This window comes from Tauraco erythrolophus, chromosome 2, assembly GCF_009769465.1.
Source record: "Tauraco erythrolophus isolate bTauEry1 chromosome 2, bTauEry1.pri, whole genome shotgun sequence".
Lineage (NCBI taxonomy): Eukaryota > Metazoa > Chordata > Aves > Musophagiformes > Musophagidae > Tauraco > Tauraco erythrolophus.
Window position 1 is genome coordinate 62,243,343 of NC_141466.1, and position 16,115 is coordinate 62,259,457.

General features: G+C 43.9%; 1 protein-coding gene across 1 annotated transcript in view; it reads right to left on the bottom strand.

Moving 5' to 3' along the window:
* HS1BP3 (HCLS1 binding protein 3) overlaps nt 1–16,115 on the bottom strand; it is a 51,652-nt gene that overhangs the window by 12,785 nt on the left and 22,752 nt on the right. The gene's annotated exons all lie outside the window — the stretch shown is intronic.

Below are 16,115 nucleotides of genomic sequence, written 5' to 3' on the forward strand. Positions count from 1 at the left end.
TGGATGCAATAAATCTCTGAAGATCTCCTCCTCTGCCCCTGGCTGGAGAAGGAAGCTAAAAACTAGTTGGGATTAGAGGCCTCATTTGCACATGGCTTAAACAAGGAGAGATGAATCCTCTTCCAAGGACAGAGTGAAAAGCGTGTGCCTAGGAGTCATGTCGCATGAGCTGAAGCTACAAGGCAGCTTTCATGGTAGGGAAGTTTAAGTTATGAGGCAAACCAAATGGCACAAAAAAGAGAATTTAGAGAACAGGATAAAAATCTTTGGATGAAAAGTCCAATTCAAACTAAGCTGAAAGATAAGCCTTTCTTAGGACAGCATGTCCTTCCTAAGAAGTTGCCATATTTCAGAGATCTTTACTCTTAGCAGTCATGGCCTTGCAATTTCTAAGGTAGTCCCTTTGAGTGCCTCTTACAATAGAAGATCTGATCTTCTCCTTTGCAGCGAGCAGGTGAGGTTTCAGCCCAGAGCAAACCCAATTATCAGCACTTAACATGCCATAGTCATCAAAAACTAAGAACTAAGGTCAAGAGATTACACATACATTCCAACTACATTAAAGAATCTTGTAAAATCCTCTTCCGATTACAGCTGCATATAAAAGAGTGGAGTCCAGTTACTTCCAGTTATTTTCACAAGTTTATGATCACCAAATAGAACTTATGGATGATATTACCCTGCTACCACCACTTTGTCTCTTAGCAATGGGAAATGCTGCACTTTTAGAGGCCTAAGAGTAAGTCCCATGCAGAATTTAAACAGTGTTATTGGAAAGATACCCTATTCAATATACTAAAGGTATCTGAAGTTGTCAGCAACTAATTTGCTGAACTATTTATGATACAAATCTTTTTAAAACAGGAGAAACTTCCATGGTGTTCTTTTTTGCATTTATATTCATCATGGATATGCCTCAAGCGACTTCTGAATTTGAGCTACTTTTGAAAGGTCAGCTCTAAGGAACTGTCTCAAACTGAAGCATTTGTAAAAGAGGCTTCCTCCAAAACCTGACAAAGTCTAAAGTTGTAATATGTACAAGCCAGATGGCTTTCACCCAGGATTATACACAAACTCAAATTCATTGCATTATTAACTGTGGTAAGAAATCTATCACTCAAATGAACCTAAGTATCAAAGGAAAAGGTAAAAAATGAGAGCCATGATATTTAACAACCGTTAGACTTTAACAACAGGAGAACAGTAAGACCGAGTCTTTCAGAGCTGACAAACTGATTAAAAACAGAATTAATAGACACAAATAAATCCAATCTACTGGGGAAGGTGCAACCTCTATTTGCATAATTCATGCCTTTCGATGTATTATTTGAGAAGTGAATGACAATACAGATGAGGATTTGCCAACCTACGGAGTGCCAAAAAGTCTTCAACAAGATCCTTTGTCCATCCAGAAAATTACAACAGCTCTCTTGACGCATAAGAGCCTGTTATGCCACAGGTACTTATATACATGAGCCAATACATTTCCAAGCAACAGCTCTCCACTCCAGTGAAGTTAACAAGGAGTTTACTAATTGTCAGCTAAAGTACTTGCAGCAACGAGTACCAGAATGGTGGGAAATACTGAGGAAAGGGAAGAGAACCATAAAGACTGTCATAAAGAACAGCATATAAACCAAAATTAATTGAACTGAAAGGGCCTAATAACACTCTGTTTAGTCTAGCCACCAAGCCAGCCCACTGACACTGGCTCGCTCTCTGTTTTGCCAGGGGACTCCATTGGCAGTTACAGGGCATGGGGCCAAACCCTCAGGGCTTGACTGCTACCAGTAGGAACACGAAGAAGTTGTTTTTCTGCCTTTAAGTTGTTTCCCCTCACTGTCCTTCTAAGGAAGCCACAGTTGGACTGCCAAGTTAATTCCAGCATATCCATACAGGGACTCTGTTGAGGTTGATCTCTAACTGGGAAACAAGATTCCCACGGTTCCATATTTAGCTGTGCCAGTCCAGGCACTGCACTGCTTAGCAGAGGTTAATGGACGAGAAAAGGTGTGTAAGAAGTTTCGGAGCCAGTCTGAGGTTCTGGTTTCTCAATCAGCTTCAGCTAGCATGAGAGTGTGTCTGCTTACCCCTCATCTCCTCTCTACACATTCCCGCCATGTCCCCATAAGCAGAGGATCAGGGACTTAGCTGGAACTGAGCTGATCATGAAGCCACATGCTGGTAGGCATGCAGAGGAGAAGCTGTAAGGATAGTTAATTCCATGACCATTATGTGCTAGGGTGCAATAAACTGGTGCAGGCATACAGAGGCTTTTGGAAAGACAGGAACAAAGGAACATTTAGTCTCCCAAAGTATTACTGTACTCAAGCCCTGCACTTCATTAGCACCTTCTTCATACACCACACTCGCAACCTTGGTATCTGACTGGTGAGCTGACCCTGGCTGGACACCAGGTGCCCACCAAAGCTGCTCTATCACTCCCTCCTCAACCAGACAGAGGAGAGAAAACACAATATAAGGCTCGTGGGTCAAGATAAGGACAGAGAGATCACTCACCAATTACCCTCACAGGCAAAACAGACTCAACTTGGGGAAAATTAATTTAATTTATTACCAATCAAATCAGAATAGGATAATGAGAAATAAAACCTAAACCTTAAAATACCTTCCCCCCACCCATCCCTTCTTCCCAAGCTTAACTTTACTCCCAAATTGTCCACCTCCTCCCCACCAGCAGCACAGGGGGATGGGGAATGGGGGCTGTGGTCAGTTCATCACATGTTTCTGCTGCTCCTTCCTCCTCAAGGGGAAGACTCTTCACACTCTTCCCCTGCTCCAGCATGGGATACCTCCCATTGAAGACAGTCCTCCACAAACTTAGGCAATGTGAGTCCTTCCCATGGGCTGCAGTTCTTCATGAACTGCTTCAGCGTGGGTCCCTTCCATGGGGTGCAGTCCTTCAGGAACAGACTGTTCCAGCATGGTCCCCCATGGGGTCACAAGTTCTGCCAGCAAACCTGCTCCAGCGTGGGCTCCTCTCCCCATGGGTCCACAGGTCCTGCCAGGTGCCTGCTCCAGCACAGGCTTCCCACAGGGTCACAGCCTCCTTCAGGCGCATCACCTGCTCCAGTGTGGGGTCTTCCACAGGCTGCAGGTGGATCTCTGCTCCACTCCCCTCCATGGGCTGCAAGGGCACAGCCTGCCTTACCACGGTCTTCACCATGGGCTGCAGGGGAATCTCCGCTCCAGCACCTGGAGCACCTCCTCCCCCTCCTTCTTCACTGACCTGGGTGTCTGCAGAGTTTTCTTGCACATATTCTCACTCCTCTCTCTGCTGCTGTTTTTGCCACAGTTTTTTCCCCCTTCTTAAACATGTTATCACAGAGGTGCTACCACTGTCACTAATGGGCTCGGCCTTGGCCAGAGGCGGGGCCCTCTTGGAGCTGGCTGGGACGGGCTCTATCATACACAGGGGAAGCTTCTAGCAGCTTTTCACAGAAGCCACCCCTGTAGCCCCCCCACTACTAAAACCTTGTCACGCAAACCCAATATACTGACATTTTGAAACTACCTGCATCCAGCTGACAGAAGATGACCCGTGTCAGTGTTATTTCTTCGTTGCTGAAACAAGTGAACCTTGGTACATCACTCCAGTGAATTTCAAAAATCTTAACAAAAGCCAAAGGAGCCCTAAAGATGATGTACTCTTTGTTCAGCTGAAGGGATTTCTGAAACCATACCTATTTACCCAACTGAGCTCATTGATTTCTATAGTCAAAGCACTGTGAGAATAACTCCAATAACACTATTGTCTTCTGCTCTGAGTCCAAAAGGAGCCAAACTGCCTCATAAGTGATTGTAGATAAAGACTGGCCTCCTAACTGACATGGACCAAAACCGGATGATCAAAAATTAGGGTATATGAATCCACCTAGTCAGGCTGATGGCGCACTTGAAAATCCATCTGAGATTCCTGGCTCCCAAACAATTCTCAAATCACCCATGAAAATGTCAACAAAACGCTGCATGCAGAAGACACTCATGTTCAAACCTAACCCACTTTGTGAGCGCAAGTCTCATGTTATTGATTACTGACACAACGTAGGTCACTTGTTCGGCAACCTCCATGTCTCACTGGCACATCAGTAACACAGAAAAGCTTTCTGATCAGCTGTAGAAAACAGCGATGGGGATGACTAAGACACTCCAAAGTCAGAAGATCTCTAGACCTGCATGTGTGATGGCTGTATTTTGAAATACTGGACCTCCAGACCTAATGCTCGGTGACACATAGCTTGAATCAAAGGGCATGTCAACTGTGCTCAGTACAGACTGGAGGCCCTAACCCTTGCTCACTACTGGGTTATAATAGTGAGCGTAGTTATTCAGAGTAAGTTCGTGTCATTATTCCAAATGAGTGTAATCTCAGCTCACAGAAAAAAATTTTCAGAACTTACTATTCTGAAAACATGACCATCTCTTTTTTATAGAAATAAGATGACACTCCAGGAAAGGAACGTTACAGTAACATAAAAAAAGATTTATTCAGAATATACATATTCATATTATAGGTATCCATGGGATTTTACAAGGAAAGAGATCACTAATATAAATGGACACCCCAGCTCCCACAAATCTATGTTGGGCTTGAACAAAAGAACTACTGCTAAAACAGCAGCAATATTAGCACATCTTCTTGAAAACCATTTCTGAAAAACAAAGAACCTATACACTAGTTCATGCAGAAAACAAAATGTCATCTGCCACTTGCTTTTCATTCAACAGTGCTCGTTTTCCAAAGCTGCCTGATAATAACAGACAGGACAAAAGGGGTCATTCTCATCTGCTTTGGGCAAGGAATGTCGAATAGAAATGCTAAGCCCGTCAGCTCAACACAGCCCGACTGCTAAGCATTAAGCAACCGTGACAAGTGCTGGCCGCAGGGATATTCTACCTCACACAGTAATCTTTCTCTTGTGGACATCACAGTAACTTACGGTGTTTTAAATGGCCCTGGCATATCCCAAAATAAGGTAACGCATAATAGACGGAAAAAATCTCCTATTAGAAATCATTTGGAAGAAGAGCATTCAGTTGCAGGCTAAATTCCTCCTGCTGCAGCTCCCAGATTAGGCCAGGCTTGGACTCTTGTTCCAGCAGAGCAACAGATGGAAAGAAAGCCTGAAGGAATAGATTTTCAAGAGTTCAGCTCTCATCTAGGGACCTCCTTTTGCAGAGAGATTTTTTTCAAGGGCTCAGCACTCCGGAGTACCTGTTCTTCCTAAAAGAAGCCAATGATGCACATTTTCAAACATGCAATACCAGATAACACGCACTAACGTGTCTTGGAAAAAATAGGCCAGGCATCTTTCTGCACCCTACTCAACACATTTTAGAACTTCAGGGAGGTTTCAAAGGGCTAAAAATAAAACTTTTTAGAAATTAGAAAAGTCAGAAAAGTACAACACAAAGCAGCATGGGCTGGTGAGCATTGCCTTGATGCTTGGTAAAGTTAAAAAAAGGCAGATCATCAGATATAATCAGTAAGTAATTAAAAGAGCATTCATTACTAAGTCTTGCTAAAATCATGCTGCTGCTTTCATTTTATGAGCCTACAGGCTTGGTTGACAATGGTATCTCGTTGAAGCATTGACACAGCAGTCCTGAGACTTCCCTCTGTTTCTTCCAAAGCAGGACCAAGACAATGGAAGCTCCTATCCCCCAGCTCCTGTGGACAGGGATCTCACTGCAGCGTTGCAGGTATCTGCTTCTCTGTAGAGAGACAGCCTGAGCTATCTGTGCATTAACTCAGGCACTCAGATGCCTCAAGCAAGGAGGGACAAAACAAGAATGCTCTCTTTTTGGTTCTTCTTCATGGCTTTGCTGGGACAAGAAGGAGAGAATATCACGTCTTCTTGTTCAGTCTCTGAATTAGTAAAAAAGCTACAAGGCAAGCATGATGATGGCAACATCAGGTCTTGGTGTATACCAGCTTTTATTATGTCCTTAACTCTCTTTCTCTAGTTGTATGTTTGGTAGGACTTGATTCAAATTGATAGAAGGAGAGAAACATCGATTTTGCTCTGCTTCCCTCTTCTGGAGCACCTTCTATTTTCCCTGTGCCTAATCCTTGCACATTCTGCCCAATATCATCCTATTTATCCTTTTCATCCCATCTCAATCCATTTCCCCAATTTTCTGGCCAGTATCAGATACTTTCTTTCTCCATCTCCAGAGTCTGCAGTATTGCCTTATCCTCTAAAAAGAGAATTAGGCCTCCTTGCCATCTTCAGCCCTCTTCTCCCCTCATCCACAAAATATACCTCTTACCCTCCAGACTTCTATTCTGGACTCTTTTTTTCCTTTTTTCCCTGCTTTAACTCTAAAGATCACTACTGTTGGTCCAATAATGCTTTTAAAAAAGACCACAGGCTGTAACTGAAGGAGAAACAGGAAGCTGCAATGAGAAAGTAGAAAAATGCAGAAGGGAGAGTAAAGGAAAAAAAAGGATGAAATTAAGCAGAGGTAATAAGAGGCAAGTTAGCAAAGCAAGAAAAAGGGAAGAGGTTGAAGCTGACCACAAATGATAACCAGCTATAACTGCTGACCACCAAAAATAAACACGGATGTTTACCAGTCAGTTTTCAATAAAAGGTAAAATTCGTGTTAAATCTTCAGTAAACTTAAAATCCTTCTGGAACAAGGAAGCTTTATCAGGAAAAAAAATAGGACGAACAGTTTCAACTTAATAATCTCTGCCAGACATTATTTCTTGGTCTATTTCCATTAAGGTCACTATCCAATCTAATGGAGTTACTTGCGGGAATAGGCCCTAGCTTTATGTTTTGACCGTATAAAAATCACACTCTAAGAAAAAAAATCCATTTCCTTACACTAATTAATAATTGTTGCAGGTCTGTAGCTCCAAAGACAGCAAATTCTTGGGCAAGTGCTGTGTTGCATGTCAGTAAAGTGATGTCTACACGCAGTATAACTCAGCAATAAAACATGCGACAAGAATATAAATATGACAACTGTAATGAAATCAACTTGCCAACATTGTTCCTTTATGACACAATCTTCACAAAATGTCCTGAGCAGCTTTACAATGAAAGTCAACCAAGCTGAAACAAATAATGTGTGAAAAAAACTAGCTAGTGAGCATGTTACCTGCCACATACTCAACAGATTCAGGAGCAAACACAAAAAAAGAAAGCCTCACAAATAGGGAATTGATGGTACTGAAAGTGTCCAATGTTGTGGCAAGAATTCTTACAACTAGTAAGTAAAAGTGAACAGCAACCGTTTTGGAGAAGTGATTGGTTTCTTCAAAACTGAAATGGTGAAAAAAGCCATATACACACATGAACGCACCACTGTAGCTTCTTGTTAGACATATTCGAACAATTTCTGAAAAACCACTGAACACATGAATAGTTGATTCCTCATTTCCAGAAGTGTTTGGCACTCACACCTCTAAATCATAGAACCATAGAGTCACAGAAAGGTTTGGGTTGGAAGGGACCTTTGAAGATCACCTAGTTCAGCTCCCCTGCCATAGGCAGGGACATCTTTCATTAGATCAGGTTGCTCAAAGCCTCATCCAACCTGGCCTTGAACACTTCCAGGCATGGGGCATCCACAATTTTTCTGGGCAACCTGTTCCAGTGTCTCACTACCCTTATCATAAAAAATTTCTTCTTTATGTCCAATTTAAACCTACCCTCTTTCCGTTTAAAACTGTTACCCCTTGTCCTGTCACTATAGGTCTTGTTAATGTCAAATCAGCGAGATCTGCAACTGTTTTGTTGCCTCTGCCCAAGGACAGGCAGCCTGATTGTTCCACATCTAATTTAAGGTTTAATTTTGTGTTACCTTATCTTTGCCTCCTCGCAAACAGAATGCCATCATATCCAGTAGCACCTCCTGCCACCTATGTTTGACAGCCTCCTGGCCCCACATTGTGCTCCTCAGGATACAATTTACCCTGTGCTGCTCCCTCACATGAATGCCCTCCTCACCAAAAGCAGAATGGGTACAAGAACAGAGACTGTGGGCACAACTCTAGTTTTTATCTGCCTGCAAACAGAAAAGCCTCAAATAGATAACATAACGTGAGAGGATGTCTGCATCAAAAAACTTCTGATGTCTCTAATCCCAGAGGCTCCATGTAAAACTCTGTCTGAAAGGTGCCCATCTTTTTTTTGCCTGGTACCTGCACAGTCCCACCCCCAACCTACGGAAAACCTCTAGCAAACTACAAGTGATGTTGCAGTCTAAAATTTTGCCTGACCTACCTGCCACACCACATCTAGAGAGCTTATGAAAAGCCAGAGAAGGGCCAGTTACCAAGGCAGTGAGCAGATTCCAGCAGCAGCCAAGCAGGATTTGCACTCAGAGGCAAGCTGCTCCAAAAGTGCAGGGTCTCGACGGCTCCATGATACGGCCCAAGGAGGGAAGATGGTGCTGAGCCTGGTTCCCCACTGTCTTCCCTCCCCTATGTCTTGCTGTTCACAGAGGTCACTTTTCTCTTGGCTGCACCGTGGGTAAAACAAACCTCTCACCGCAACACAGAGATGGCTCCACAGGAAATAAAATAGCGAAGGACACAGTGAGACATTGTCAGAGCTAAATGATATCGTTGTTGCAGACACAGCCCTGTGCTCCAGCTGCTGCCTTTCCTGCTGATCACGAGATCAAAACCTCTTCTATAAAAAGAAAACGCGGCTCTCCTGCCTAGAGGTTTCTTGTGTTTTGGGTTTTTTTTTGTTACAGAGGTAAGATAAAATTGCTCTGGGTGAAATATTCTCCAGGCCACGGATATGCCTATTGCATGAAGTAATTCCACTTCTGATGTTACAGACGTTGCTGGAGGTCAGACTGTAGGAACAGTCACACCAGGGAGCACTGGAGACACAAAATTCTCCCTCCTAAGCAAGGCACTGAGGCTCTGCAGCTGCAGCTGCCAAGGGGCTTCTTTCTGCTGCAAGTAGAAAAATAGCTGACGTAGTTCTGCATTTTTCAAATTGGATTCCTATTTATGTTTTTATCACTAACTGGCCTGACTTCTCAGCACACAAGGTTTTGCAACATAAGTAATTTCAGGGGCTGGGCACTGCACTCAGCACGCAGAACAGCTGGCTGTCGTGCTGAATGGACGGGTTCAGCTGGAGAAGCACTGAGCACAGTGAGGTCGAGCGCCGAATTGCAGAAACCCGATAAACACAAGCAATCCACGAACGCGTGACTAAAAGAAGAAGAAATAAGTAGTCTTTACAAGTGTTCTGGCTCATGCATGAGATCCAGCTCAGAGCTGGTGTTATTTAACAGCCATGATAATAGTCTAAAACCATTACCAAAATAATTCCCTTCCTATTGGAAAAAAATCTCTCAGAGCTCAGCTCACCCAGAGCGACACTTGCTATTCCCACAGCACTCTTCAGGGATGGCAGATGGATGATCTCAGCGAGGCCTCCAACTAGCATCTCATATCCCCAGAGAATTATGACTTGACACAAGTGACACGAGCCTGCAGATCCACCCAAGTGATTCATTGCAAACCTTGCTCCTTGCTCCTACTTAGCTACCTGATGATCTGCTGCTGCCAGCCGCTCCCCTTGGGGCTGGCTGCATTAGAAACACTGAAGATTCATGTGCTGCAGGGGATGCAGTAGGGAAAATGGATCAGGAAACACAGAGCAGGAGCAGAAGTGCTGATAAACGTCTCAGGCTCTCAAACCCCATACAATGTGAGACCTCAGGCCTCTGCAGGGACAAAAAGCAGCAAGCGGATAGTGCTCTATCAGCCCAAGGAGAGCTCTTTTCAGGATTAGCTGCTGTTGACTCATGGTGTGAGTCTGGGCAAGTAACCTGATCCTTTGGGCCAGTCTGCTGACTCACAAATCCTAAATGGACTCAAAGTTTATTAAAGTTACATCATTTTACATGAGTGGAGAATCTGGTGAAATTAAGCCATCTAGTAAATTAGAGAGATGTGAGAAATTAACTGAGGTTTGGTAAGGGGGGGGGGTCTTTATTGAATACACAGGGGGAGTAGAAATTACATCACTAATCTGTGTCAGTGGGAGGAACTAGTAGAAAAGTGGTGAAATGATGCTGAGGACAGCAGGGGAGCAGCAATTAAAAATAACTGCACCACGTTTTAAGCTTCTAATCCCTGGTGTTACAGTGGCTGTGGCAATGTTGGAGGAAAGAATAATGATTTCAGACAGAAAACACAGACCCGGGACATTTCAAGATCCAGATCCATAAGGAGAAATGCTACAGCAGACCTTTCACATGCCACATGGCTAGGACAGAGAACCAACACCACTGGATCAGCGTGGTTGTAAACACATAGCACATCAAACACAGTCAAAATGCCAAGTGCTCATTCATGGGGCTGCCTTGAGCCCCTCACCGAGCCCCTCAGTGCTGCCCACCCAGCTCCTGTCTGCAGCTCCTGGCCTCACTCCTGTCCCTGTTCATCCTCCTTTGCATCCCCAAGGGAGGACACTGGTACCTGCCTGTGGTCTCTCCAAGGAAGGGAAGGGTTTTGAGGCTGCCACCTTCCCACAGCTGGCAGAATTCCACAGCAGAGGTGCCATGAGCACAGGAGGCAGCATGCCCCACCCTACCCTGCTGAACAAGAGGGCTGGGGCAGAACTGTATCCATACTATACAACACTTGGTCTTCGTCTTCCCTTGCTCTGTGTGGTGTCCTGGAATTATTATTTATTCTGCATCTGATTTTCAGTTCGAGGTGCTTGAAATAATGTGAAGGTTGTGCTACAGCTCTGCAAAGTCATAGCCTGAAACGGAGGGTGCTTATGACATGCTTCGGGCACAGAACGAAGGTATGCGGTAGTGTTTGAAGGAGCAAAGTTTGATGAGATACTGCCAGAGAACTGTGTACGGAGGCAAACTTGATGCAGTCTTCTCCATTCGCCTTTTGGAAATGGTGTCTTCCTAGTTCACTAGGAAGAACAGATAAGCAGAGAACAGAAAGGAGACTGTCCTTTGCCATGCTGTCCATTTGTCTGTAGGGTTTAAGGATACCTTGGCATCCTCCATAATATCCATCAGTAGCATTCGTCTTGTAGTGCACAACAGCACCATGATGGCTCCCCTCTGGTGAGCAACGGTGCTGTGCAGCCAACAGCTGGCAAACGACTGGCAGACCAAGCAAGTTCCTCCACGACAGTAAGGGATACAACAGGCTGGGTTACATCTCCCACCACCTCCCATGGGCAACTAAAATGCTTATTGCAAAGAAAGCAACATTTTGATGGTCTCCGAACACCTCTCGACTTTTCAGAATTCACTCTCTCTGCACCTCTGCATGGCAGGGCATGCCAGCACTCTTACAGATCAGAAATGAAATGGTCCTGAAAACCAGAAGTGAGCTGTCTTCAGCCTAAACAGGATGTCTTTGAAACAAAGAACTGAAACTAATTCCCCCGAGACCTTGGCCAGCAGCTCTGGACCACATGCCGCTTCTTCCCGTTTGAGCATCCCACATTGTGTGGCACTGCCCTTGTCTCTTGGCAGTACCACTGAACAAATAAAAACAACTCCAGTGAGGTCAGGGTTTGCTGTAACAGCCCCTGAGGGAGGAAGTGCGGGTTAGCCCTCAGGAGCCTCTCAGAATGCATTTGCTTTTTTTCATATTACAGGAACAGTTGGGGCCACGGCTCTGTCACTCATAGCGAAGACAAGAAAGATGGGTGACTCGGGAACAAGTTTCTAGGACAAGATTGCTATACACAGCAACAGCCTACGCTGGCAGATAACCCATCACACAGATGAAAAATGAGACGTATTTAGCAAATGGGTCTAGATAATGTTGTAAGGTGGTTTTGAGGGCACGACACCCTGTTTTGTGTTTAATGATGCCTTCAAGAACGCCTCGGATGCTATTACAGACAAAAAGCAATAAAGCAAGGAAGAGAGAAGCTTGGAAATCTTCCATCCAAGCCACTCTGACCAGTTTGTGCATCGTGCCAAATAAGTAGCAGTTATTACAGAAACGGTTCAGAGAGTAGACCTCAGAAAATAGCCTATACTAGCAAAAACCCAAGTCAAGACCTTTTCCTACCCAACTGACACACCATGGCTTACACCCACACAGCTGAACTCTGTTGTACTCCATGACAGACTGGCTACACCCGTCCAGTCCTGGGCAAGCTCCTGAGCTGTGCCCACCATCACCCAAAAGAGTGCTAGCGCTAGAGCCACAGCAGCCAGCTACATACTTGTTGCAAAATGCCCTTGGTGTTTTATGATCACAAAGCATCCTTAAGCGCCAGGCATACACTCAGCACTGCCTGTACCAAGAAAAGTCTCATTGCAGGGTCTCAATGGCTCCAATCCTGAATCCTAAATGTGCACCTTCTACAGGCTGCCCTGTTGACAACAAAAAGCCAACATCTATACCAGCAAATAAACATGGCAAGGCTTGGGCTGAGATAAGGGTACACAAAATCTGTCTTGAGAGTTTTTTGTATGCTTCCTGGCATGAATTTGGCCCAGGCTAATTACTGCTTTCCCAAATGGTGCCTGAACACAGTTTACGGATCAGTACAAGCTCAGAGCCTTTCCTGTTTTGGACGTGGCCAGCTTGCTCTGAGGAGCGGAAGGATTTAGCTGTTGGACAGAAGCTACTTCATCCTAGTTGGCACAGAGCAAGACTGCAGTTCCTGTCTGCTTTTATTTACTAGTTTAGTCACAGTCAAATCACCTACCACAGCTGTGTATTTCACTGTGATGATAAATCTTACGCCCCCTTATGATCTGGACATGACTGGCCATCTCAGGCCGCATGGAAATAAAGGTTTTGAGTCTTATCCAAAACTTAAGGAAAGTAATAGAAAGCATTTCTTTCACTTCAATGACAATTGTTATTACCAACGATCTGAATGTTACATTTCTGAGCAAAGGGAAACTTTTCCGCAGGCAGACCTATAAAATTAGTCTTATTCCTTTTACCAAAGGGATAATGGAGAGATCTAACTTCTAAGTATTGTGATGCGACCTGAGAAATTCAAGTGCAGAATGAAGAGCTGCTGAGTCCCAGACATGCATCTGTCCTTAAGGAGATTCCTCCTTCCGCTGGCACTTCAGATAATTCCAGATCTGGCCAACTGCTGCAAGGAGCAGTAGCAAGAGATGTGATCCCCAGGTGTGTTAATTAGTACCAGCCCACAGTCACACTGGCTAATTCATGCATTTTTGGCAAAGTTTTACAGATTGCTTCCAAAAATGGTTTTCCAGAAGCCAGTTCTCTGATCCTTTGAAACCAAGACAGAAACTTCTGCAGCAGATCCATGGGGAAAAGGGGACAATGATTTTATTAAGTCTGCTGAATTAGGAATTTGACAGCATCGTATGAAAGGGAAAGCACATCTCCCATCTCAATGTAAACTAAGTGCACATTCACCCCATAGACAGCTTCTTCTAGAGCAAACAATTCTGTTATATTTGGTGAACAGAAAAACAAGGCAGCTCTGAATCCATCCCTCATTAGCAGTCTGTCTCATCTACAAGCAGTTCCCTGCATTTGTCGATTAAAGATTTCCCGTGCCTTGCTGAAAGGAACAGGCTAATCGATGAGGTAATGCTTTTTTATTCTAATTAAGAACTTGAGTCATCCTATTATTGTAAAGTCCATGAAACAAAACATGTTTAAATCTGCCCCATTACATCACGTTCAAACCTCTTCCAAAACAGAAATTAAAAAAAAAAAAGACACTTTTGATTCTGTGTGGTTGTAAATTTATCCTGTATGTACCTCTTCTAAAGGATCTCCTGCCTCCTACGAACGTGTCGCAGTTAAGTAAGGACTTGCTTAACATGCCTGCAGAATGGCTCACGGCAGCTTCTGCACGCCTTCGTCACCGTTTAGTTCTGCACTGCTACAAATGACCTCGCATTGCTGTTAAACAGGACGGGAAAATCAAAAGCTGAGAGTTCACTCAGAGGACTATGGCAATTATTTAAAAGCTGGTGCCAGCTAGTGGCAATGGTATTTCATTCCGGTTCCCTGACGTTACTTAGCTCTACAATTCTTCTATATACAGAAAAGTGCATGCTAAGTTTTATTGCTTTAATACATTGTAAACAATTAAACAGGTCCACTAAATATCCCGTGACATCTTTCTTAAAACCAGATATATCTACTTCAGCAAGCTGGTCAAATTCCAAGCCACGTATTTACATTTACATCGGTACAATTCCCCCTACATTTCCAGTTTAATTACGTGTTCTTCACTTACTGTCCGATGCTGCAATGAAGTGTTGCACTAAGCTATTAAGTCCTTGCTGCATTTTACCCCAGGTGTAGTTACATTTGTGTTCTGCTTGAAAACGCTGCCAATGGCATACACAGCTGTAACACTACACAGACTACAGAGTTATTTGCAGTCCTTTGGGTTTAGGATGATGGTATAAACACGACTTTACTATTTATAAAACCCATTAAAGTATATTCAGTGTTCTAATCAGAAAGAAAATTAAGCACATTAAAATAATTACTTAAACTCCTTCCCAAAGGATCCTCATGTTCCAGCTGTGTACGTACTGGAATCGCTCAAGCCAGCCATGACAGAAACTCATCACTGAAGTTTAACTAAGGCAATTGCTTCAACATGCAACATAAAACCTGGGGAAATAACGACTGCATAATCTTATGGGGCCAAAAATTCAACACTAGACCAGGAAATATGAATGCAGATGAGGACAATGCTGGCATGGGGGAGGACTCTCACTAGTTTTCCTTAGGTCAGGGAAGGGACTATCTCCAGAATTAAAGAAAACACAGAGCAGTCAACTTTAGATCTGAAAGTTATGCACCCACTCCTCTCCAAGCCTCTCCGACATTCTGATCCCAAGCTACAGCTCTTTCTGATTCCCAGAAGTGGACACAGAAGGAGGGTTTTTACAATCACCTGTCAAAATATACTCTCCTGAAGGAGTGCTTCTGGATGTAACGTATGCCAACTACAAGCCCAGGAGTACCAGAAAATCTCAGTTTTCCTGAGTGCATTACATTCAGTTAGCACTAGTACCACAGAACAGCAATGAGAGAAGAGGGCTGAGTCCTTCACACATCCAACTCGATTCCCCTGGTTGGAAAGTACAGCTAGAAAAAGTTCTCAGTTCCACCACTTAGAGCCACACACGCCTTGGTACAGTTCTCCCAAGGAAAACATATTCCAAGACAATATGTTTCTTTCACTCAGAAGACATAACACAGAACAAATATGGATGATTCTGAGAGATTCAATAGGTAAACATGGTTTTGTTTTCCATTATTTTCTTTCAATCACCCTCAACCTTCCATCTATACCAGATTATGTCCTTGGGTTTTGGAAAAATTTGAACTGTCGCAAATGTTTCAACAGAAGGCCAATGGGGTTGTTTACTGGGATTTTGCAAGTCGCCAATCTGACAGCAGCTGGATTGGAATTGCGACAAATACTTATGTCACTTGGCAAAGTAACTGTTGAGCATGCCTTGCAACCTAAGCTTGTGACTCAACAAAAGACAGAAAATAAAGATCTGCCTGTTTAAATCTCTGAAGGCTTCACAGATACTCTGTAAGCACAGATACACACACTGCTAGGAAAACAAGGCTCTTTCTTTCTTTTCTTGTTCATTGTTTTAACTATCTGAATTTCATTAGAGAAAAAATAACCTGTATCTTCTCTCTTCTTTGATGTTTTGACACCTTCACTCTCTCTCAGCTGATCAGGACAAAGGTTTCTACTGCTGCGTATGAAACTTACTGGATTTAGAGGGGAAGTCATGCACGTACCCAGCTAGACCAAAAGCTGTGAATTTATGAGTGGCTGAGGAGTAGGAGGATGACTGAGGAGTGGCATCCTGAGAAGCAGGAGTACAACCCTGCCAACCAAGGACCAGAAGGCACAGCAGCTGAACACACATTTTGACAAGTTTTCTCCAGACCATCTGTCCAGCAGACAGCAGCTGTGCCATGACACCGCTCCAGCCTGCAGAAATTCTCTTTCTTGGAAGTGAAAATCCACCAGCAAGCACAGTGCCCTCACCTATTACAGCTCTGGGCACTCCATCAATAAAACCACTTGGAAAGATGCTAAATGTAGGACTTCCCTTATGCCAATTTCTGCCTC